General features: G+C 45.5%; 2 long non-coding RNA genes across 5 annotated transcripts in view; both read left to right on the plus strand.

The window, feature by feature from the left end:
- LOC139988313 (uncharacterized) overlaps positions 1 to 10535 on the plus strand; it is an 86466-nt gene extending 75931 nt beyond the window's left edge. The window contains exons 2-3 of the long non-coding RNA XR_011800070.1: positions 4463 to 4548; positions 10039 to 10535. This is a non-coding gene — a long non-coding RNA (uncharacterized lncRNA). The remainder of the gene's footprint in view (positions 1 to 4462; positions 4549 to 10038) is intronic.
- Positions 1 to 25072, plus strand: part of LOC139988311 (uncharacterized) — a 301238-nt gene that overhangs the window by 153822 nt on the left and 122344 nt on the right. The window lies entirely within an intron of this gene.

The raw sequence follows: 25072 nt of genomic DNA on the forward strand, positions 1-25072 counted from the left end.
CGCTCTTTCGCCCTGCACCACCCAATTAGCGCTCGATTATCGCCCGATGGAAAACACGCTCGTCGTCGAACACCGGCTCGTTACGATTAACGACGCCCGCTAACGCGTTTCCACAACGCTTCACGACGGTTTCTGTCTTCCGGATTGGTTTATGGATCAGATGACGAGTTTCAGAGAGCTGGATTGCAAACTTCGAGTCATTGGTTCGTTATTTCCTCGCAAATCTCTGCACCGTGTTTGTACAGTAGTTTGCCGACAGTTGGTAAATTTAGAGGATCGAGTCTGACGAATCGAGAAAGACAAAAAAAAACAAAATTTTGCAATGGAATTTAATCTTTCAAATATGGATACGTTTTCGCCAATAATTCCCTCTAAATTAGAACGCAAGAAAATAACAAAGTTCGGTAGAATATCGTTAGCGTTACTGACTGCAACCGTATTTCATAGGATTTTAGTTTCGTCGTATTTTAAGGTTTCTGAATATACACAGATTTTACAGGATATTTTATTGGACACCGTAAGATAAGCTTGGAAATACGTTTAGAGCGCTGGCAGATTGCGACAAATTAATCGAGGAAATATCAGGGAACTCAGTAGCCATTGATGTCACCTATTTCTACTGGAAGCGGTCCGGTGCAATTAAAAAGCCGGGACGAAGGTAGCTTCTTTGTTCGTCGTGATAGTCGAGACCGAGCCACGGTGCAAGAAGCATCTGACATTAGCTCTCGTTAGTCTTGATCGTGGCCACTTACGTAAATCACCCCGGGAATTCCACATTTGCTCCGTGTCACACCCCCTTCCTCCACACCGTCAACCCTTCCCATCCTTTGCTTTCGCTCGCAAGAAGGTAAATGTACGCGGGATTACGGTACCGGTGAAATTTATTCTATTAATTAAGTTTACTCCTGGTGCCTTGTTCTCCCGGTGGACCGACTGAGACGGTCACTTCCGGTCCGTGTAATCCAGAAACGGTCGTAACGCTCTCGTGCTTGACGAACACCGTGTCGAAGCACTCCTAATTTTCATTATGTCTGCTGGATATGCGTCGCGACTGTCCTCCAATCAGCTGCTCCATTAAATGATTAATTATTACATCGTAATCTCTACTTGTACTACATGCGCAAGAATGTTATTCTTTATTATATCGATGATTCTATATTTTATATTAACGATTAGATTTATGACGGAATATATTTCGTCAGGCCGCGTATAAAAACCGAGTCATTCTTTACCATGCGTTAAAATTGGAATTTATGTAACACGTGTGTAGTAGAAACCTGAGAAACGCATAGGGATAAGTGGTTTCCTTAGCGGATAGCCGGAAAAATCGCGGTGTCTATCCATCATCGTGTCGTTCGGTCTGTCCAAGCGAAAATATGACGTGGCGTGCAGCCGCGGAGGAGGGTACACGTCGACGTCGAACGGCGTATCGACTCGGCACGGCCGGTTACGTGATGTTCATTAGCGAGCGCGACTCGTAAAAGCGAAACGACTTGACATTTAACAAGGAATCGATGAAAAGATAAGTCGTCGTGCATCGCACGAAAGCGTTAACCGGCCACCGTCTCGTTCTCCCCCTTTTCCTTTCGTTCGCGATACACACGCGGCTTTCGTCATTCCCGATATCACAAAGTGACGGAGAAATCAGTAGAAACTACGTGACCGTTATCTCTTATCGCTTGTATTACAAGAATGTAGACCGATTAGATCGTGAAACTCGAGAGGGTTTCTCTTGATGGAATAACAGGGGGTGACTATCCCTCTTCGTTTTAACGCTGACCAAATGGTAATAAAAAGCAATTTCCCGTTGTAAAGAAATCGTTACGGGATATCTGCCGCGTGGAAACGAAAACGTGTCCCTCGCTCTATCGCGATCGCTTTAGAGGATTTAATATCTACGTTTATTACGTCGTTGAAATTTATTTTCCGTAATTAGAAATTAACTTGATTGTACGAAGATTTGAAGGAAAAGGAAAAATAACAAATACTCGGAAAGTTCCGCGTACCACGAATCATTGATACGAGTCATTGGAAGAGACGTTAACATCGCCTAGTCGGAATAGAGCCAGATCCAGTAGCGTGAAACATGTACGAAATCGGGTGGAATCAAACGGTCTCTCGTCGACCATACCGATCGCACACGGTCAGCCGTTCACTTTTATCAACGGCCATATCTGTCGACGAATAGCCGGCGAATCTTTATTGCCGATTCTATCGGGGCAGGTGTCGCGTGCCGTGGACAGATATCCCCAAAGGGATGGACATTTTTCATTTTCTCGTACGAGTGACCGCGCCCGGGTTCGAAGGTGCTTTTCCTCCGGAGAGCTCGTTGCCGAGTCGTTCGTCCTACGACCACCGACAATTCTCCCAGCCTCTTCTGTCTGCCTCACCTTCGCGTCTATAAATAAAGGGAGGCGAAGTAAGTGCGGAGCCGGTAGGTTGTCGTCAGAGTCATTAAGGGTAGTGCTTCGGTTTCCCTTGGAAGCGAACACACGGAACCAGCTGCGCGTGTCCGTGCACACGATATTAGGAGCATGTATGTGCGAGTGGTAGCGCGAGCGAACGCGTGCGTGTACACGCGTATTGTAGCGGCACGTAGGAACGAACGGCTGGAAAGAGAAGGTAGTAGGTGAATTCGAAGGAAGAGAGGTCGTCCTGTCGATGGAAAGGGTCGAACTAACCGACATTGGCGTAGAACGAGGATTCGAGACTGTGTTTAACGCAACCTTTCTCGCTACCATCTTACCCGCTGTCATTTTTCTCTACGTATTTACAACACACGGTTCGTTTGAAACAGCGAAAGAGCCTCTTAGAACGAACAACGTTATTTTGCCCGCAGAAACCAGATTTACGAGTTATTCGGAATCTTAACACGCCATGCGAGCTACGCAATAAGAATACGCCATCGACGCGATGGCGTGTTTCATTCCCATTGAACGTTTCGTTGAATGTACTTAGCAGCGAGTGCGTGAAGAACCAACGACTATTAAACTCCTGGCGAACACGGCGAAGCTACGACGTTGTTTCGTGTAACGAGTCGCGAGTACCATTAGTGGGAAGGCAGACTCGCGAGAAGGAAAGGGGGAAAAATAAGCGCGGCCCGTGGTCAACGGATAATTTGCCGCTCGTTATTTAATAATTCGCGACGCGAGAATTTCGACAACGCCCAGCAAGCAGATACGGTCCGTGCGGGAACATCTCGTTTAATGGGCGCGCTTAAAACTCTGCAAGGGGTGGCTGGAGAGCAACTTGCTGTTACCAGCTACGATCGTAAAGGTGTCCCTGTTTTTCGTCCAGCTCGTAAAAGTCGCGACGAGTAAGGGGTTGAACCACCGGTGGTTTCCCCTGTCTGTTAACGAAATCAGCCTCGAATCGTTGTTCCGACGAATTTAAACGCGTGAACGAAATTAATTGGAGAGCTCGGTCTCTCTAATAAATACTTAAACACCGAAACGTGAAAATATTAGATCTCTACGCTATTGCGATGAAACGTAGGTACGTCGTACGTAACCTGCCGCGAGGAAACATTAACAGAAAGGTTGAAATACGCGGCGAGACGCCCTTTTGTACATTTGCTTCTTCCTAGCATTGTGTTCGGTCCCGCGAAACACGCTCGTCTTCATTATGCAATGCCCAAATGTTAGAAAATTGCAACCGCGCGGTCGAGGGCACGTAGTCTGAAAGCATGATAAAAATTATGCGTGCGCCTCGTTTGTTCTCGGCGATTGAAGGGGTTGGCGCACCCTCGTTCTTACGTCGTTACGCGCGTGACACGGTTCGAGGGTGGTTCTTTCTGTTTCTCGGCGTGTTCGCCCCGACTTGTTGGGTGTTCCGCGTGAAAATTACGGTTCAAGTTCTGTCGTAAAAAAATCCCATTATCCAAATGTATCTTTGTCTGAATATCCTCGTTCCTTCGTCGGGATATCGTGTTAGTTCTCCTTTTTAAAATGGAAATAAGATACGATGTGTCTAAAATTACAGAGTGCAAAGAATCGAGCAAAATCCACGAACGGTATATATATATATACATACACATATGCACAAGGGTGGGGGACTCGTAATTGAGATAATAGCGATTCTACGGTGTTATGTGTTTTCTAAAGGATTGTAAAATATCGTACACTTTAAGCGCAACGCGGAAACACGTGGATTACGCGATTTCGAAATAATTAAACCGGGTAACTCGTGAAAGTTGCAAAGATGCAGTCTACGGCCAAGAGTTTACAGCGTAATAAATTTCTTTTTAATTGTTTTATAGTGCCTTCTGGCGAGTTGTTCGTAAATTAACGCTCGCCGAACACTTTCATCCTGGAGGAAGCGAATTAAAATGACCATCGTAAACCGGTGATGACGCAATTGAACGTAGATGCGTTTCGTAACTTAAACGAACTTTTCGAATAAATAAATATTCTGTTCTCTTCTTCGACGAGCTACGCCAACGGTATTTTCTTTTTTATTTTAGTTGAAAAACAATTTCAACCTCCATTTTCTTTCCGAAGGTCGAACCTATCTTCGAAAGAAGCCATCATCCGAATTACTTTCTCGCAGGTAATTTGTTTGTCGTTTGTTTGTCGTTTGTATTCTTTCCATTTTAAGTTTCATCCCTTCGAGCTCATTATCCGGCACCCCCCGGTGGTCGAATCACAGTTGTCGCGACGCGGTTCCATTTACGTGACAAAATTCAGACGAAATAGCACGATTTTCACAGCGTGGACTCCATCAATTTGTAAAATATCCATAGAACGATGGCGATGAAGAGATCGTAAGAAGTTGGGGAGAAATCTGGAGAATATGGTCGAATTGTGAATTATATGATGGTAATAATCCTGAAGAAGGAATTCTGATGTAATTTATTCATACGATTCGACGTCGATATTTGGGTACAACACGCTCCTTTCACTTCTGTTTCCCCTTATTTGTTATTGCCTATTAAATATGTAACATTTATTGACCCGGCAGAACGTTTTTAGATTACGACGCGATTATTTATGACCGACCACACGTTAATATCGGAACTGCGACTATTTCATACCGCAGTGCACATTTGGCGCACGGAAGGGTTGGTCTAATCACTTTTTAACTACATTAGCACCGGTAATTGCGCCCCCTTTCCCACCCCCTATCCACCTCGGGGCAACTTTCCGTCGGGGACCCTCGTTGCATCAAAAATAGATTATATCGCGTTCATATCTGAATTCATTTTCTTGAAAGCAATGGAACCACGATGCTCTGCCTACGAATAAAGATAACTACGAGTAGAAAATTTGTTTTCCTAGATCAATTTTCCCGGTTTTATTTATTTTAGGAACTCGAAACGAGTTCGATAATGAACAAACATCGGTATTTTTCTCCCTCAATTAGCTATCTATTTTTAACGGGCAAATATTATCCGTAGAAGACCGAGAACGATATTTATCATTGTTTTTAATAAAAGAACCTTCGGGAGGACATTGTCCACATTGACGTCAGATTTCTTTCTTCCTACCTGTCCGTTCGAACTTTTAGGTCTGAGCGTCGAGCAAACAAAGTTAAAAATTGTTCCCTTTGTCGCGCGACGTTCCCCGTGACAGGTTGAACCAAATGATAAATCAGCGAGCGCGTCCAAGTAAGTGTTTCTTTATCTTCGCCTCAGCTCGTTCGCCGAAAAGAAAGAAAATTATCCGTGTGGCTACGAAGTGAAACGTTCTGGCGAAAACGTCCCGAGGAAGAAGAGAAATGGGGAAAACCGAAGTGTGTGCGTTCTAAACGATACCAGACCCCTGCAAGACAATCTTGCCACATGCCTCTCTCTGTCCACTAATAGACTGCACGTCAAGTCTTTTTCCACGACTCCCCTTTTTCCCTATTTCCCCTTCCCCCTTTCCGCTTTTCCCGTTGCTTTTTTCCTATTCTATCCTTCGCCCACGATCTCTCCGTTAGATTCACTCGCCACGACGATGGATAACCTCAGAACCTTAACAGCCGTTTAATTTGTGTCTGGCTCCACGTTTTTGCCGCGTGAAAGTAAGCTTTCTCGGTACGCGGAATAAAACACACTCGTCCCCGAGTCGGTGGGATGTCCGCAGGGTGTTCCCGCCTGTATTTCGGATTTCTTTCGCGTCGCTGTAAGAAAAGGTTACTAATGTCTGTTGGCTGCTTCGTCGTCGACGTACCAACAATGACGCTAACAAATTGCTTTAAATTTTTTTACCCAGGACCAACGGGACACTTTGACGAGAGTGGCGAGGTCAAGGACTTCGCTTCCACTTTCATCGGTCACGTTATGACGTGACGTCTGTCAGACCGGCGAACGGTAGTACGTCCATTTGTCATCTCGCCTTTCCTGTCAATCACACCATCGCACCGTTGTATTATTTTAAACGGAGCAAAATCTTGTTTCTCTTTTAAATAATAACACGACGTCATAGCGCTACGCGTCTATTTCACTCTATTCCAGGTCCGACGTTATGGTAAATCTATCATGAAATTCTGATTTCTTCGGTAATTCCGTTGCCGCTCCACTTCCTGCCTCTACCGAAACGCTTGGATTTCGCACGAATTACGCGCACCAGGGATGGACATATCTCTCTGTATGGTAGGCGTTTCACGAGATTAGAAGCAACGACGTTTCGTCCGTCGACCGCGTGTTACATTTGCATAAACTGTCTTCGGCGATGGCATAACGTGGGAAGGGATAGGGGCACGAAAAGTCGAATAATTCATCCCGTGGAACGCGAGAGCGGTCGGATCAGACGGTCGGTTACACGAGGGAGCGCTGTCTCGCGCGACATTTCGTAATTTCTAGACAGCGGTTGAGAAGATCTAATTTCCTAGTCTGTCATCCATGGCGCGAGAACGACGCGCAAGCCTTCGTCACCGGCGTGGACACGGACGGTTACGAATAGTTCCAAGGATCCATTTAAATCCATAGGACGTGTTGCTGATACGTAGCGAAAATATCATCATTCATCAGCTTCTCTGCGATGTCCACAAAACGGCGTACGTACTCGAACGATCCAACAATCTCGGTTTATCTTTAGTTCTTTTCGTTTCTTTTTTTTTTTTTTTCCTCCCCCGTTTTATTTTCTTCTTTAATCCTCCCTACGCTGTTGAGGTAAATTAGATTTTCAATTTGCCGGCACACGATCGTCTCGGAAAGAACAGCGGCCAACGAAATCCAAGAGTTTGCCGTTGATGGTCTTTTAAATTACAGAGCCGGCCAATTTGTCCGCGAAGCCCGGGATTTCGAATGCGCTGCGACTAGTCTTTGTCTTTCTCATGATGTAAATCTTAGCGTCAAGCTTCTAATCGACACGTACAAAGTTCCTCGTTCTTTCCTGTTTGATTGCTTTCCTCGCCGCTCTCGTAGTTACGTGAAATTTTACAGTAGTAAAAAGCGGATAACCGTTATTTTATTTTCTACTCCGACGCGCCTGTTTCTGTGCCATGGAACTCCTACTTTCGACTAATCCCGTGCCGTAACTCGTTTAAGAGGATTATTTTGTAAAACGTCGGGTTGCTCTTCTTTTTATATAACGAGAAATATAAAGTGCATAAAATATCCATATTTAACGCGAAGTTTGTCTTAACGTCACAGACGTTCAGAAGATCGTAAGAGCAGTGAAACTGTCGCGGTAACTGTTGCGAGGAAACCGGTTGATGATTCGCCGCGACACGCCGTCTAGAGACTCGACCGAATCTCACGAAATTCGTAATTCGAGGAAACTAGAGGAACCGTCGATTGCTTCCCGAAGGAAGGTCGATTTATACGGCTCGATACAATGATGCAATAACGCGGCGCGATGTATATGCATTGGAGGGATTGGAAATTCGAAATGTAACCGGTTCGAGCGGCTCTTAGAAATGCCGGACACGTAAAAGCCGGGACCCGTAGGGTTTACAGGCTGTACCACGAATATGTATGCCGTACGGGCGGCCGTGTACGGCAAATCGCGATCCCTGGATACGTACGTATTATCCGTATAACCTCTAACGTCGATTGTGGCTTATGATATTACGTACTCTCCATTACGACACGTACACACACGGGCCGCCCCGTTCACGAACACGACGAACGTGGGGGCTGCGGCGATGTAACGAGTAAATTGCTACATCGTTACATTTTCCTTCGTGCTTCTGCACCGATCTACAGACCGACGCGTCGTTTATTATTTCGTTAATTATCGTAACAGCCACCTGGCAGCAGGAATGACGCGTTCCGAACGAGCTATTGACCTCTAATGAACGTATCTCGATCGCCTGATTGTAGCGGTAACGAGAAAGCAAGTTAGTACGTTACGAAGGACACGGCCAAAGGCGCAGATAATTAAATGTAACTGCGTAACACGTGAAAAATGATCCGTAAGATACGATCTTCGAACTAAAGCTGCTTGGTGTAACAATACAGCGCAACATTCAGCTGCGCACAGGGGAAACTTGAAACTTTAAAGTAAATACGGTTCTTCTCTGGTGTGACGTTGTATATCTTATACGAGTTTTAATATATACTTTTTCTACGACATTAAGCTTCCAAAGCCAAATTCTTATTCAGCTTTATTAAAGAGCGTGACGACTTTCGCGATTAAATATTTGTGTTTAGTCTCCCCTTGAGAACAACGAAGCTTTGGATTCGACCTTGAACTTCCAAGTAAAATAATTAGTTAGGCTTACCCCGAAAACCTCAGCCTCCGACCTCGAGCTGTCAACGTATAATATTTATTTTAGCTCTTTACGAAACTTTTAATTTCACTTTATCCTGTCGTGGTAAAGTATACATATACCTTGTCGAGTTTCTCGCGATATTTTCGGATATCGAGAATAATTGGCGTGCGTAATCGTTACGATTGAGAAAACGGCAGACGAATAAAGGAACAAGCCAATGCGGTTGTAAAAGAGACGAATCGTTCATCCTCCTGAATTAAGTGTTTGGTAGAAAAAGGCTGACCGTTCGTTCGTTTCTTGTCACGCGGTTTGCCATCTTTTGACTGCTGAATTATTGGTTCTTGCCCAGTCCTACATTCGTTTTGTATGTGCACGGGCGCCGGTGATTTCCATTAAACTTTCGCAGCCGGATGCACCCGTATAACTTTACACGGGTTCCTTTTTCTCGCAATTCGTACACGCGCCATAGCGTTTCGCGCGAAAGGGAAGAAAAACGGCGTAGAAGAAAAGAAGTGGAAGGAAAGGGGAGTTTGTAAAGAAGGCGAATGTTTAAGCGGCGTGATCAGAGATACGAGAAGCATGGAGGCTGCTTATTAAATTTTTACTCGGACGCGGCGAATAATTTGCGACCGGCTCCATGGAGACACGGCTCGTGCGCCTCGGTGAAAAGAGGCAAAGAGAAGCGGAAGAAAAAACAGGTGAACGTGTACCGTGTAAGCCAGAGGCTTATCCTCGAACCAAGAATCAAAAGCCAACAACTGGACCAGTGGATTTCGTTCGGGGGCATCGATGAATCCGATATTTCGTCGCGTGTATCGAATTGCGTTCTATCGAGTTCGATCGACGATAAGCATGTTTCTACGTAGTCGAATATACGCGATTCTTTCTTCCGACGAAATTAATTAAGAAAATACCAATCCTGCTTAACGTAGAATTTCTTACCTTTGAAAATTTTCTTACAACATTTGACTAACCCTACAGTTTTGATCGACCTTTCGGCATTAATCTACAGGATATTTTACGTTACATAGTGTATCGGTCATAGGTTGCCATACGATCTGGATTCATTCGATGATAATTCGCAGATATTCTCCACGAATAGGATCCTAGATACCGCTAGAGATCATTGGTATCGTGGTTTGCCAAATACTAAATACCACCCAAAGATAGCCTGCATACCCATAAATTAGGCACTTAAATGAGACATAATTCCGAGTAGCTTCTCTACATATGTCACATACAATTTCCATGATCCCGTTGATATTGGCGAAATTAACACAGCGGAATCGGAATTCCATACTCCTTTCACGGATCATTTAAACGTCGTTTCGACGTGGAAGAGAGGGCGAGGGACGCGTCACGAAACAAATTGATCTTGTGTTAACGCTTTGTTCACAGGCGAACGCAATCTAGTCCCGAGATGGAAATTCCCTAGCGAATCGTTGGCGCTCGCCGGCCCTTTACTTGCAGCACGCCGTAATGAATGTCCTGGTGCATGCGGCATCGTGACCTCTCCGAACGGGCGCGAGCCGATAAACTGGATCCCTCGATCATCGACGAGGATTTATTGCATCGTCGTGGAGGCGCGCAAAGGGCCGCGATCCTCGCGTGTGAGCGATGTTCTTTCCTTCGATGCGATTCGAGCAACCGGCTCTTATTTACAACCGAGACCGATCTCCAGGGACAAACGAATTGTCTCGTCATCGACAAAGGTTCCGTGTCCACATAGTCGCCGTGATTTTTAGCCAAGGTATCCCGAACGTGACCAGAATCGACGTTTCGTCCACAGAATCGCGAATAACTCGACGCAACTGTAAAGTCTACGTTGGTTCTTGGATCATCGCTAGGACGGTTGCCGAGAGAATTTTCGCATTACAAAACGCACGATTCCCCTTTTCTCTTTTTCTGTTTATGCAAAAAGCTTGGCGAATATGGCAACGTGGTGTTCGTGCAGAAATTCTCACGTAACGCAGCTACTTTTAGATTAAGCCAAGCTTCGAACGATTGTCGCTCGCAGGCTCGATTTAACGCCACTTCTAATCTCGTCTCGGTGTTTTTCGCTACGCTACTGCAACCTTGCATGGTATATAATTACATTTTGATCTGCGTTGCACGGTGTGGACAAAAAACGCGAAGCACGGGCTACTAATTGTAAGTCGAAGCTGAGGCAGAGGACAGGATGCGACCAGACCGATAAATCAATGACGCGGAATGTTTTCCTAAATAACAATCGCATTCCAGCTGGTCGCTGATCACGCGTTCGTTCTGCGGAGTTACAGGGCCGATCGCGTACGTACACACAAACACACGAACGCTTGGTCCGTCACGAGGTGGGCGAGGTTCGAGAAAATAAATTTCTAGATCGATAGGAGGTAGCCTCTATCCGGTCGCCCGCGCGCCTCTTTTATCGATCAAGGTCGGTTCGGGACGTGGCGCGCCAAAGAGCAAGATAGACAGTCGGTTACCTCGTGCGAACGTGCGACGAAGATCAGAAAGAAGAGAGAAGACCCGTTCGGATGTTCTTGAATGTAAATGCAAGTGCAATGAGCCGGGGGACCGAGCGGCAAAAAGAGAAAGAGACGGCAGACAGCGACAGAAAGGGGCGGGAAAGGACCGAGAGAGCGCGTGAAAGCGCGCAAGGAGAGCGCACGGAACGATGATATTTGATTTATGTTCGTCGTGGGCCGCGGGCCGCAAAAGAAATGATTGTAACTAAGATTTATTTCAAGCTCTTTACTGTCACAACACCGACTTACCGGGGGTAATATCCCAACCCAGCCGGGCCCGTTTCGCGCTAAGTACAAGCTCGTTGGATAAAAGTCCATTATTGAATGGGGACCAGTTCCTCCGAAGGCGAGGGCGATTATTTAATGCCATGGAGTCGAGTGTTAAATTGGAATAGATTGCCGAGTGAACTTTCTCTCTCCTTCTCTTCCCTCGCTTCTCTTTAGCAGTTCACCCGTTTTGCGTCTGTTTTACTCTTCCTCTCTCTTCCCCCCCCCATCTCTCTCTTTTGTTTTCTCTCATTTTCTCAGTCTATCCATTTATCGTTTATTCCACGGCCTCTTACCGTCTCTGTATGTTCTTCGTTCTTTAAATCGCGATCGTCAATAGCCGATGGCATATCGCGTCGCGTCCCAGCGATCGTATCGGAAACGAAGGGCAAAAGTTCGCCGATCCTCGGGACGCGAACGGATTCCGAAGCTTCGACGGGAGAGAGGGAAAGAGATAAGAAAGAGAAGGGAAAAAGGAACGGAGAGAGAACAGAGATTCGTGTCGGTGGTGTGTAACTAGGTGTAGTTACCGGCGACGAAGGAATTTGCCGAGGAAGTAGCACGAAATTATCACTAATTCCCGGGTAATCTTTCGCCGGTTAGTTCGGAAGTTTTGTAATAGTTGGAAAGTTAGGCCCGCTCCCCGCGTTCAAGATATTGGCACTTTGTCCGGGAGACATCGCGGATGCCGGAAGTTGGCCGTGCGACATCGCGAATCGATAGTCCGGAGGAGCGAATTCTTTTCTCAGTTTCGTGGACGAAATTTATTATTTGCTCCATCTATCGCCGCTATATTTCGTTAACTATCGTCTCGCTGTTGCGAAACGAAGCAAAATTAATCGTTTCTCGAAGGAACTAACAGCGCGTAGTTTACGCTACAGTTTTCGTCTCAGACAGCAATCGACGATGATTGTTTTATGCTCTCCCATTCGAGATCAAATATTTAGAATATTCACGGCGAGGAGTGTGTCAAAGTTCACGGTGCCGTTTAGACTTCCAGGATTAATTCTCGCTGGTCAAAGTTTTGTGTACTCAGACGCTCGTGTTTACCGAGTCTATGGAGTCAGTTACGTGCGAGTATATCTGTAACGGAGATATCTTAACTTGTTTTGCTCGTTATTTATAGTCGTTGTGATAATGCTCTCTGGGAAAACGATGTTACGAGCTAGTTCTCTCTAGTTCGTATTCATCCTCGAATAAAATAACCCATTAAGATAAAACTAACGTGAATAATTCGCACGTAGGTCTCTTCTCTTTCTGTCGTCATGGAGTAACGTGGAACAGGAGCAGGAGCAGGAAAATCGTGGCCGATGTAGGCTGCGCCACCCTCGTTCCTCGATTCGATCATAAAATTGCATTAAAAGGCACTCTGGCCAGGCGACTCGATTTTCTGGCACAAATGACAGCACTCCGGCCTCGTTCTTCGCCCGACGCCGCTATTAGCTCTGCTAATTTTCAATTACCCGTCTCGCCGAACGATATTTGCAAGCCACAGTCTATCTCGGACGCCCACCTGCAACAATTTACGAGGCTAATGTGTCTCGTCGTACGACGAAAAAAGAGGCGAAACACGAAGAAACGAAGGATGTTTCATCGGGCGATCTTTATTGTCACGGCACGGATATAAAATCGGTGAGAAATTATCACCAAATATACGTTGGACTGGTTTCTCGCGTTAAATTAACCGAGAGCGTCGAACACTCTCCCTTGGTAATTATTTTCCACGTTGCTGTTCGTTGATAATTTATTCGAGACGTAATTCGACGACAGGAAAACATTATCGATCCATTAAGAAGCAATTTATATAGTATTACATGTTAATTAATTTACGCCACTAATTCCCTGGTAATCGTTGTAATAAGGATATTGGAATAATTGGCTGCGAGTATTTCCTACACGCGAAACACGCAACGTGATTGCGCGAAGATTAACAACGATCTTCCACTTGCGATTCTCGCTTGGACGATCAGAATGGACGACGAATTCTTACATCGCACGCTTCTACATCCTGTTTCTCATCGATTCGACTTTGTTCTTTAAGAACGACCCAGTGGAACTGTCTCGTCAGCGTTTGTTCATTATCGAAGTTTGTTGGAACAAAAGTGCGTCGGTGGGAAACCGTGAGAAACGTCGTTCCTCCCGACGTCCGTTAGTCCCTGGAAATTTCCACACCTCCGTATTATCGTGACACGACGCGATGGGCCAACAAACCAACAAGGGTTAACCTAATTATGTAGCTGCCGAACTCCTCAACTACGGGGAGAAATGGCGTTGCTATTCCGCTCGTACGGTGCACGTGGGTCACGAGTTGGAGGCTGGGACAGAGAAAAAGGAAGAGAAAAAAAAAAAGAAAAAAAAAAAGAAAAAGAAAAAAAGAAACGTTAGGAAAGAAGGGAAAAATCGTGAATCTCTATAAGGGGCAGATAAAGACGTAGATCTTTGACCTGTGGCATCTCTCGGTAGACTATCTCGGTCTCGGCTTCGAGTTCGGCAATAAACTCCAATGAGCTGAACCTAGTAAATTCAGGAAGAGGAGTGAATCGCAAAGGATGTAAAGAGAATGGTTACTTTCGAGGTGGTACTCCTCAAGCTAGATAAGAATGGAGATTACTTTTGTTCCGCCGTATATAAGCAATTCGTGGATTAAGAGGCTACGTTAGTGGATACTTGATTAAAATTTTGAGTAATTTCACTGGAACTGCTTCCATCGTCCGTTTCTCTGTTTAGAGCACGATGATAAGTCTCGGGAGGGTTAGCAAAATGTAACATTCTCTGCGAGTTATGCGCTCGAGGGAGCCGTCTATGTTTAAATAATAGTTTTCCGGCTCCTTTAGGGCACTTCTGCGTCCACTAAGACGAACTCTTTGAAGAATCAGTTTACAGCGTCAGATTGGAGCTTTAGTTTCAATGATCTGGAATACACGAGTCTGCACACACGATACGTACGTATACCGCGTTAGTATTAGGCATCTAAAGCAGAACATAGAAGTCTGCAACTATCGTTTTATTGTTGTAACGCGAGTTGGTAATTAACAAGATACTCGTAGCTGGATATTGCACGAAAATATTCAAGAGTCGCACATGCGCCAAGATGTACGAGGACCAGGTGTTGCCCGCTCTATTCGCTTTATACGGACACGTGGGTCCAGACCAGACAATTATTGATTGACCGTTCCTAAGAAATGTCGAAGGCCCGCCCTCCTGTGCTCGCACGGTCCAGCGGGCGTAATAACTTTAGGGATTTCCCGGAAGAGCCGTCCCGACGTTTACGATAATCAGTCGCCGCGTACTCGGGTAGAGAACCGTCTCGAAGGATGTGCGTGTAATGATCCGCGAGGTGGGCCTCGAATCGTCGATAAAACCGACAACGTTACATCGATTCCTTTTTAACGAGACGCGATTAACCCGGATGCCCGGATTTTTAAAGGCGGATCCGTGATTTCTTTCCTCCACCCTCGAGGCTGCTGTAGACCTATTTATTGAATCCGGCCAAACGAGCTTCGTAGCCGATGCATTTTAATAATACAATAATCTCGACGTTTGTTATCCTTTTATGCATTCGTTTATCGATCGGCATTAACGAGGAAAACTCGAGCGAGGCCTCCGCGACCGACGTAGACGAAGAAGAAAGAAAGAAAAGAAAGGGGAAGGGAGGAGGAATAAACGGATGCAAACGGCAGGTTGGCAGCTTGGAAATTTCAGGGTGCATGGCCAGCGTTGGCCCATCCCGGCTCACGGTTATGAAGTTGGAAGCTGCAGCTTCGCAGCTGGCGCCACATGGCCCTTTCTCTTGCCCCTTGGTGGCGCGCACGTTGCTGCCCAACTTTCCTCATTTGCCATAATCTATGACCCCCCATTAAGGACGGGGCCTAGCGGCGGCTTACTAAAGACCAGGTAACACGGATCTCTGTGCAAGATGTCTCCGGTAACAACGAAGAAATTAGCGGAAACTGGAATCGCGTGGGCTCCGGTTGCAATCGGCAGCTACCGGGGAAAGATAATGCGCGACTACGGAGGCGGCGGCTGAGGAACGGTTATTGGGGTTGGCGAGCGTGACGCGCGTGCTTTCCATCGTCTTCGACTGGCCCATATAAAACACCTTTTATCGCTATGTACCTCGTTCGGAACTACGTGGTTTACTCGAGGTAAAAAATGACTGGCCTTGTAACTTGCTGCAACTACCTCGGATTAATCTGCATTCCTCGCTGTTCTCGTTTATCACCATAAAAGAATAACAGAAGCAACTAGACGTTGCATTTTCGGAATACCGCGTTTGTCTCTTGGAGTAACGCAGAAAGAGGAAAAACAGACTTCTCGCGGGAAGAAGCAAGATTTCAGCGAACGTTTGCAATAATCAACGTTTTCCTCCGTAAACGGGCGGTGACTTTTGAGTGAATTTGTACCCGGTTCCGGGGATAAAAGGAGAACGCACGAAGAAGAATCCAATCTCGAGATCTCGGAATGTTATACATTCCCCCGTTTTCCGTTCCGAACGCTTGATTTCTCCGCGAGAATTCGAATCAATCCCCGACGAGTCGAGTACGATCCGGATTTTATTCATGCAGGTGCGTTTGTACACATCCAAGTAATAAACCTGTCGCTCGTGAAGTAAATCAATGTAGCTCCTCCCCTTTCCTCTCTCGTCTCTTCCTCTCTCTCTTCTCTCTTCTCTCCGAACACCGCCGCCGTTCCCTTGCGATCGGGAGATGGCAAAGGCCACATCGATTTTGGCGTGAGATTAAAGTTGGTAGTTTCAAGGATGTTGGAATGGAAGAACCAATTTCCACTTACCCGTGGCGAGATGTAAAGCGTGCAATTTTACCCGGTCGAGTCGAACGAGATTTATAGCGTGCATCGTTGCTAAGCGGACCGAAGTTTTTCGTTTCTGGGAAGGAATTTTCGAAACACCGCAACGAAACACTCTGAAATATATATCACCTCTGCGATAACGATTTTCTTCGATCGTGTCAGTCGACTGTTACAGTCAGTTAACGTATGAAGAGGTCATTTACAGCGATCGAGAAATGAAAAGGAGAATCGATAGTTTTAGAGTCGTAGGCAGAAGCGATTTTCGAATACCCGAGGAGAAGAATCCGTCGGTAGTCTGGATAGCTCAATTGGCAGTGCAGTCATCCGGCAAATGAAAGATCCGATGGAATCATCCTTTTTTCCTCTTCCCAGAGCTACGTTTAAACCCGCTTCCTCCACGAAACACGACACATACGGACAAGTTAAAAACCTTGACAAATTTCAACCTTAAAATAGGATAAGCCGGGGTTGTTTGAAATAAAAAGATATTCGAGTCGAGTTACGCGATCTTCTTTATAATTTATGAAATGTAATTACGAATAACTCCACTTGATTGTAAATGTAAATCGCTTAAAAATTATCCGACTGGTTATTAGTGGTCCGATAAACAGCGAAATATATCGTGAATTTCACGCTACACTACTTTACTTCTGGAAGCTACTCCGTTGTTAATTGTATCACTTTTTACCTAATATCTCGTCGGTGTTTCGAAATAACCTCGGTGTACCAAGTTATTTTCTCATTTTTTCTATTTTCCTCCACTGATCCTAAAGTGCACGATATTTTCACCATCTTCCGTTATTATATCGCGAGCTAACTATATGTCGTACGATAAGTTCGATTATTTTATACAAAGCTGAAAACTAAATTGTAAAACGTTCAAGCTTAAAGGTGACTCGGATAATCCTATCTTGTTATACTTAGATCAGTCTTTCTCCAAAAATCTTCGACTTCTCATACTCGAACAATCACATTGCGAAAGAAGAACACCTTTCAAGCCATTCACGGAAAATAGAAAAAGTTTCATCGCACCCTTAATCTCGTTTGTTCGCGCTTCCATCACGCTGGCAGAAGGCAGAAGAGGAGGAAACGGGGCTGCTCGGCAATTTGCCTGCATCACGCGCGAGCGCGAGACGAGCGCGGTAGCGGACGGTATCTATTAGACGTATATCAATATGAGATCTCGCAGAAATCGCGAGCTAATGGGCATATCGGCATGCGCGGCATATGGCGGCGCGGTGCAACGCATCGTCTCCGAGCGTCCGACGACGAGAACGAGCAAAAGCGTAGAAGCAACGAGATGCCTGAGCGGAGATGATCGCGATGAAGGGACGCGGAGCCATAGCTACGCAAGTACGTGGTGCTTTTGTACGGGTGCTTAGAAGCGTGAAGGCTCGCATAGACATTATTGCATTATCCGCGTAAATGCGCCCTACGCGGTTACGAGTGTGCGTGCCTTATTATAAGAGCCGTATACCCCGTGCCGAGAAATAACTTGCATGAACCACACCTTGGTAATCGACGGACTTCATAGAAGCATAAACGATAGCTACGGATGTGCTTCGTGGCAGGGCGGTGTGGTTTACGGTTGCCTCTGGTACCTTGAAGAGAACCGCGAGTACGAGCCGCGGACGCGATGCAGATGGTAAGATTAGGAAAGACGAAGTTTTAAAATCTTCCTCCTTTGTCGGCCTTATTCCAGATCGAGAACGTGAGGTTTATAGTACGCGGAAATTGTTGGAGGGTTAGATTTTTGGTATACAGCGAGTGATATTGTTCAGGGAAATGTATGCAATTTGTATCGTAATATGCGAGTGCTGCTTTAGATGTCTGTGAATTATAGTTTCTTCTATGGTACGTAAAATGTTGCTTGCCTTTAGAGAGAGTGCTCAAAATAGTCGTCTTACGATTGTCTACCAACGATAGTATCTGTAGTAGACACGATATCTGCTACACGTATTACGTATACTACTTGCCCCATTTAAAATACACAAGGACGTGTCTAACCATGAGATATAAATCCTGAAGGAAATAGAACGCGCGTTGATCCAATTCTGAACAAACGTGCAGCAGGAATTATCTAACGATCATAGTCGATCTATTAGGAAATCTTGCAACCTAAATGGATCAATTGTGTTTTCTGAAGATTTCTCGAAATACACGATCGGTGTTCAGTCTTTAAAAAGTCGAGCGACGAACATCGTTGATCCAACTGTGACATAATTCTCGCAACTTTGTCGCTAATTTCTTCGTACTTTGACGAAATTGCTCGGCGATTCACCGTGACTTATCATTGGAAACGATCGCATCGATGTTGTCGCCGACTGACGCGATAGTACTGCGATTTAACGGCCGTACGTCGCTCCGTCGGCCGATCGTACTGCAATTTTTGTCTTGTCCAATCGAAATGCCAATTTCATCCGGCACGGAGTGATTGCCTCTCTGTATACGGCGATCAGAGGAATCGGGGAATTTTCACGTGAATTTTCTGTTTTTCTCCTGGCCACATGTCACTGTCAGGGCCACTCTCGCGAGGCCCGACGATACGGCACTGGCAGCCATTGACCGTGACGGATGAAACGCGAAATTGGGGGGTTGATATGCGCCGACAACCTCGCGCTTCCTGCAAGAAGCACCTCGTTCGTTTCCAAATTAAGCTGTCGTATACATAGCGCCATAACTGCGTACATTCGCCGAATAACGAGTTACGCGATTTAATATACTTTATTTTTCATGATTCAACAACGACATTGACGATAATAATAGTTTTATAATACCACGAACTCTCTTGTGCACCTCATTCGAGATCGATCTTTATGTAAACAAAAATTCTTAGAAGTCGATAAGCCTGAAGTCCCGATAGTCTTAATTGTTGACAGCTCGACTCTTTTTTCTAGTTGAAAGTCACTATCGTTTCTCGATACAATGCGATATTCTCGGTAACGTTGTTTGTACGCGAGCTAATTTCGCCGAATGTTTTTGTATTATATTAATAGTTTGAAGCAAAATGATACTTACACCAGATAGAGCAGTCAGTTTCGATAAACGCAACGAAACGTCTGCTAAAAATCACTCGAGGCGCAGTGGGAATCGAGTAGTTGAAGCGCTCTGATGATCCCGGAACGCCCGGAGGAAGCAGAAGCTGGTTGCGCGTCGATTGGCCCGCGCGACACGTTGATTCGAGACGTTTTCGCGACTTTTCATCGCGACATTTTCGCCGGGCAAACGCGGTTCTTTGTGCGGCGGGGAGTTAAAGAGAACTTGGCGGCCCGAGGCAATCTGCCCGAGGAGATTTTGAATTTCGTCCTGTGCCACGGGACCCACCAACGTCACCAGCTTCTTCTCTCTGGCATGGCACTAGCACGTTCTGAAATCCTCGTTTCCTCAGAGAGTCGAGACTACTACCGTCTGTCGATCCGACCTATCGATCGGTCGAGTGAAGAAGAAATGCTGAATCCTCCAAGACCTGCATTGCAGCATCGTCGTAAACCATATTTTACAATTCCTCCGGGCATCTATCGCTTCGTCCTGGCGCGGCTTTTTGCCCGACGATGTGCTCCATTTTCGTTGCACATCCCGCAGATGAGAAGGCTGCGTCATGTCGCGTTATCGAGTCTCTTCTTCGACTAATAAAATCTTTCGACAGTTTTCATTCGACAGTTTCACTACGTTTGTTCTTCGGGAAGGTATTTGAACAGTTATCGTAGAAAATTGTTATATATATGTACGTTGTATGGAATACTATGTATTATATGGACTATCGTGATTATGTTGGTAAAACTCGAAACCAATGTAAAAATATATATAAAAGCATCAAGATGTTCATCGCAAACTTATATTTAAATACAAAATTAGTATACAATATCGGTATGTTTCTTTCTCATGAAAGGTTTCTATATATAGGCATCGTATACTTCCGTGACGTTTGTAAAAGAGTTGGAAAAGAGTTGCGATCGGATTAAGCGACTTCCTGTCCTTCGGTCTTGGGAAACAAAACGTTCGCACACAACTATGAAAAGAATACGACGCAAACTGTGCGGTTTCTTTTGTCAAACGATGTAACTCGGGTTGTGTTGGTCCCACTTTCTACCACGATTTGCGGTTGACGTTAATAGCAAGATTCGTCTTGGGAGTGCAGTAGAAACGGAACGGGCGTCTCGCGAGAAACGCGGCTAACTGTTCCGCGCTCGTTGCGCAGCTTCAATTAAGGAGACTTCCAATTATCCGTTATTTAAACGAGATCCTCCCTCCGTTTTGTTCTTCAGCGTAGCCAGATAGAACGTCGTCGAAACAAGGGCTGCTGGGCGGCTGGGAAAGGGGGCGCGGAGGGGCGCCGCGAGGAATTCTAAGATAATGATACGTTTCCAATTTCTGCGCAACGAATATCTCGCCCTACGAACCCCGTCGCCATTAGCCGGATTAACTGCGTCGTGATTTCCAGCGCGCCGACTCAACTTTTTACCGCTCCATCGACGAACGTCGCTAACAGTCAGGGACAGGGGAACAAAACGGGGTAAAGCTCCGAGACTAAGAGAGAGAAAGAGAGAGAGAGGATGGAGTGCGACTGACAAAAGCGATTTATTTGTTACAGCAGCTCCGGTACACGGGAAATCGAGTCCCGCATTAACTCTCGCGCGGTGAAAGAGACAGCGCCGATGAGCGAAGGAAAGCGGAAGCAAAGCGGAAGGAAAGCAGAAGTGAGAGGGTGGTACCGTGCGAAATCTTGGCTAAGTCTTCTCTAGCCCTGACGACGATCCTCCCCGCGGCGCTTCAATTAACAGGACTGGCAATTATCTGTTATTTAAATGAGACTGCAGCATACAGGCGTGCCTGGTCTTTGTGCCCGAACCTCGTTGTCGTTGTCGTAGACTTGTTCCAAACAGACAGACATCGTCTCTCTGCGAAAGGGTAAAATTTTGATAGCCCCAACGAGAGTTAACCGGTAATCGAAAGGGACGCGTAGGGCGGTCTTATGTACAGGAAGTTAGCCAGTCGCCATCCTTTCCCTGTTCCCGGCGACGGTAGCGTTTCCGTCCTCTTCCTCTCGATGCCACACCGTCAACGTCGATGCCCTTATACCCTTTTCCTCGGTGCACAGTCAACATCGTCAACCGAACAAATCAACCTCCCGCTGGCGTCGTACGTCGGAAGAGGGTTGACAGCATAAACCTGACTACAAGAAGCACGATTCAGATAGCAGTTCTCAGACACATGAATTTTTAATAAAATCACTCACGGCAGGCGTCACTTTTTGTAGGGGATACGTCTTCGGTGTGGCTTGCAGTGATGTTCCACGCTAAGCGAGGCTAAACCTTTTTCCGCTCTTTCTCTGTCTGTCTCGTCGACTCTTCGCTCAACAGTTTCCCTGGCTTTTCATTTTATTCTTCTAATAAATAGGCAGGGATTTCTGGCGGGCAAAATTTGTACGGATTGAGTCGTATCTGGTCTGGAATCGTCTACGAAGGGGAGAAAATCGTTCGCCACTTTAGGGGATGTTTCGAACGATGCTTCGGAGTAAAATCCACGTTGAAATACCGCGATAACCTAGTCTAATCTTAAGCGTTTCTGTTATTCAGCATTGTATCGCGACTAATTCTGTTAGCATTTCAATTCTGTTAGCATAAAAATTCCGTTAACATCGTCCCCGACGTTACATAATGACGTCGCTTGTACATCCGTCGAGAACGGGACAATTTTCTCGCTTCTTTGCTCGAAATCGTTGATACCGATATCGGTATTTTCATCGAAAAGTATTTAATCGGAGCATTATCATCCATTGCTTTTATTTCGAATCTTATTCCGTTCCGCGGTGAAAGACGAAGTTATATCTCGAACCGCTAACGGACGACAAATCTCTGGCAGAAACAATTTAATAAATCAAATGAATTTTATTACCAGACGGCTTGCCATGAATCTCGGCCACGATCAAACGTAAACCGAAGCTGTCATCGTGGTGTCGTTCAATGAAAAATGCACGCCGAGAGAAAGAAATAGAAAGGAAAATATCGTCGCGTTGCAAGATATTCCAAGCATCGATCCTTCTTCCACGCATCCTCGAGCTACAAAAGGAGAAGACTACGCAATAAATTCCGAGTAAAAAAAGGATTGGGTGGAGAGGGTGACCGTGTTTGGGGGTGGTCGATTGAAACGGAGTAATAGAGGAAAGAGAGTGGGTATTGTCGGAAACTTGGGCATCCACCATTCGTCCCATATGGCATCGAAATGACGCACTAGGGGTAGGGAAACGTAGAGGCAGGCGCCGTGAACCGAACTTCGAATTCACATTTCAACCCCCTTCTACTCCGACGACGCGTCACGCCGTTGCATTGTGCGACACGCATTGCGCTCTTCTCGCTATTAACGCGCTCGTTCAGCTCGACGCGTGGGCCCGTCCTTCCTTTTGAATGATTGAGAGCTAAGACAACGCGACAGATTTCGCATCGAGGACTCCAAGGATCTGTTCTTGCGCACTGTTCTCTCGAACGCTTTATAACGAGACTCTTCTATTGGAACACGTTTATATAAGTCCTTGTGTCTGCGATTCGAATCGTGCTATATACATGGATACACGAGTCTTTCAATGTTGTCAATTCCAGTACATAAATGTACGATCAGTGTTCGATTTATAAGAAGGAAAACGACGTACTTTCGAAAGTTTATTTATTTCGACACTTTTCTCTATTTTTCAATTTACGAAGTTGATCAACCAACGACTCGTATATGAACGTAATTAACTTCAATTTATGTAAATCACGACGAAGGTATAATTATACAATTTTTACATCAAGGAAGAAATTGTAGACAAAGTAAAAAGAGTTTTTACTTTGGATACGTCGATTCGTTCGATCGCGGATTAAATATTCAGATAACTTTTTACCGTGATTAAAATATCGAAAAATCTTTTTCCATTTTCATAGGAAAACCGAAAAGTTTCAGGTCTGTGAATAAAAACCGGAGAAGTTTCTAATAAGAGACAGGCTAACGTTTCTCATTCGTAACTGATTCAGGACATCGCGTATACCCTTTCAATCTATGTACAAGATATCATTGTTTTCCTCGACGAAGGGAATTCCACTTTCTTATCCCTAATAGAACATCGTTCGATTCGTACAAATCCGCGATCGTGGACGAGCCACTTGGAACGTTCTTGGAATACCGAACTCTCCAACTCCCCGACCCTTGCCGAGATAGATTTCGTTTCAGCGATTTAGGGAGAGTCTTTCGGCGAGTTTCGCGAATCTCAATCAATATCTCGATCGGAAGACGCCTATAAAATAAAGCTACGGCACGAGTCGGCGACGCATCGTCATCAAAGAGCAGTTGGAACTTCCCCTTTCCTCCGTCGCCCTGTGGGGAGAGAAAACGGCCGGGGTGAACGATATCATAAAGGGTAGCAAGAATCGGAGCAGTCGCGGAGCGATGGAAAAAGATCCCCCCGTTCGTTACAGTCTTCTCAGATGTAATCTTTAAGATGAGATCGCGCTGAGTCCATGAATCGTCGAGCAAAGAGTGGACTCATGGCGCAACTTTCCTCTTTCCCCTTTTATTCTTCTTTCCATCTCTTTCTTCTGGCCTTCGTAGTCCGACGAGAGCGAAGAAAAGAAAGGAACAAAAATATTCGTCGATCTGACGTAATGTCCAAAGTTAATCCTCGTCCGATGGAAATAGCTTTTTTTTACTTGTCACGTGTGATACAGATTGCGTACATAAAAGTCAGCTTCTTCCTGCTAGCTTCTGGCAATCAATTTCTCGTTCTATAAAAAGAAACGAAAATAATGTCGAACAGTTTTCTAAGGAATCACGGCAATTATATTCGATATCGGAGCCCGGCCTGCTTGCTTCTCGCGGAGACGATGTCCGCCAATCAGAGTCGATTGAAAACGAAGGTCCTCGGATGCTTCCAATTACACGGAACGTCACGGTCGGGCCAAAAGATCGGGGTCACGTCATTCAAGGCGGTTCTCTCGGCTCGTTCCTCCGTCAAGTTCACGCTCCTCCTTCTCCATTTTTCTCCTAGTTCGTGTCACTGATCGCCTTATCTAAACTGGTTCTACCTGGACGCACGGGCGATACCGTAAAATTGAAGAGTGTGTAATTCGAACTGCGCCCGGATTCGATTTGGTAGCAACGATACACTGTGCTGTCCTAGATATCCTGTAGGCTGATCTCTGATCCGCGGGAAATAGCGTTGCTTCGATAAGGTCGAACTTTCGACAGGATTTTTTAGTTTGAGAACTCTCGTTATTAATTGACTATCGAAGTAAGTCTGAAAATAAATCTGTCCGGATTCTGTCATAATAATACTTATTTCGAATAGTCAGAGTCATCGAGGTCGAAGCTCCCTTGCCTAGAACTCAAATCGGTGCAGTCTAGTCCCCAGCTGTTAACTGCCAAGGGGTGACGAGCAAGATAAATTGCCGCATCGGCTTTTAATCAGTTCATTGGGTTAGGTTGTGAAAAACAGTCTTGGGTCTAGGATTTCAAGGATTTTCGTTCTTAATGGATGTATTCAAATATTACTGTCGGCTCTTCATAAACCAAGATTAGAAGTTCATTATTTCTTTTCTTACAGTTCTTGTTCACTCGTTCTTTCCTTCTCGTGGGTTCCATTAAAATCGTGTTAATAAATACCTCCTAACGATATTGGTTTTCAAATTATTCTATTTCGATAGAAAATCACTGTAATCAGTCGACGAAACGCTACTGTATGTACCTCGCACAATCACGACGCAGCGAAACGGCGCTCGATTAATTGGCTTACCGGCACTGTCACTCGATGAAAAGTAACATCGGCTCTTTCTTCCCAACTTGAGACGCAAGAAACACGCTGTACGTTTCGTTGTGCGACA

This window comes from Bombus fervidus, chromosome 6 (genome assembly GCF_041682495.2).
Source record: "Bombus fervidus isolate BK054 chromosome 6, iyBomFerv1, whole genome shotgun sequence".
Classification (NCBI taxonomy): domain Eukaryota; kingdom Metazoa; phylum Arthropoda; class Insecta; order Hymenoptera; family Apidae; genus Bombus; species Bombus fervidus.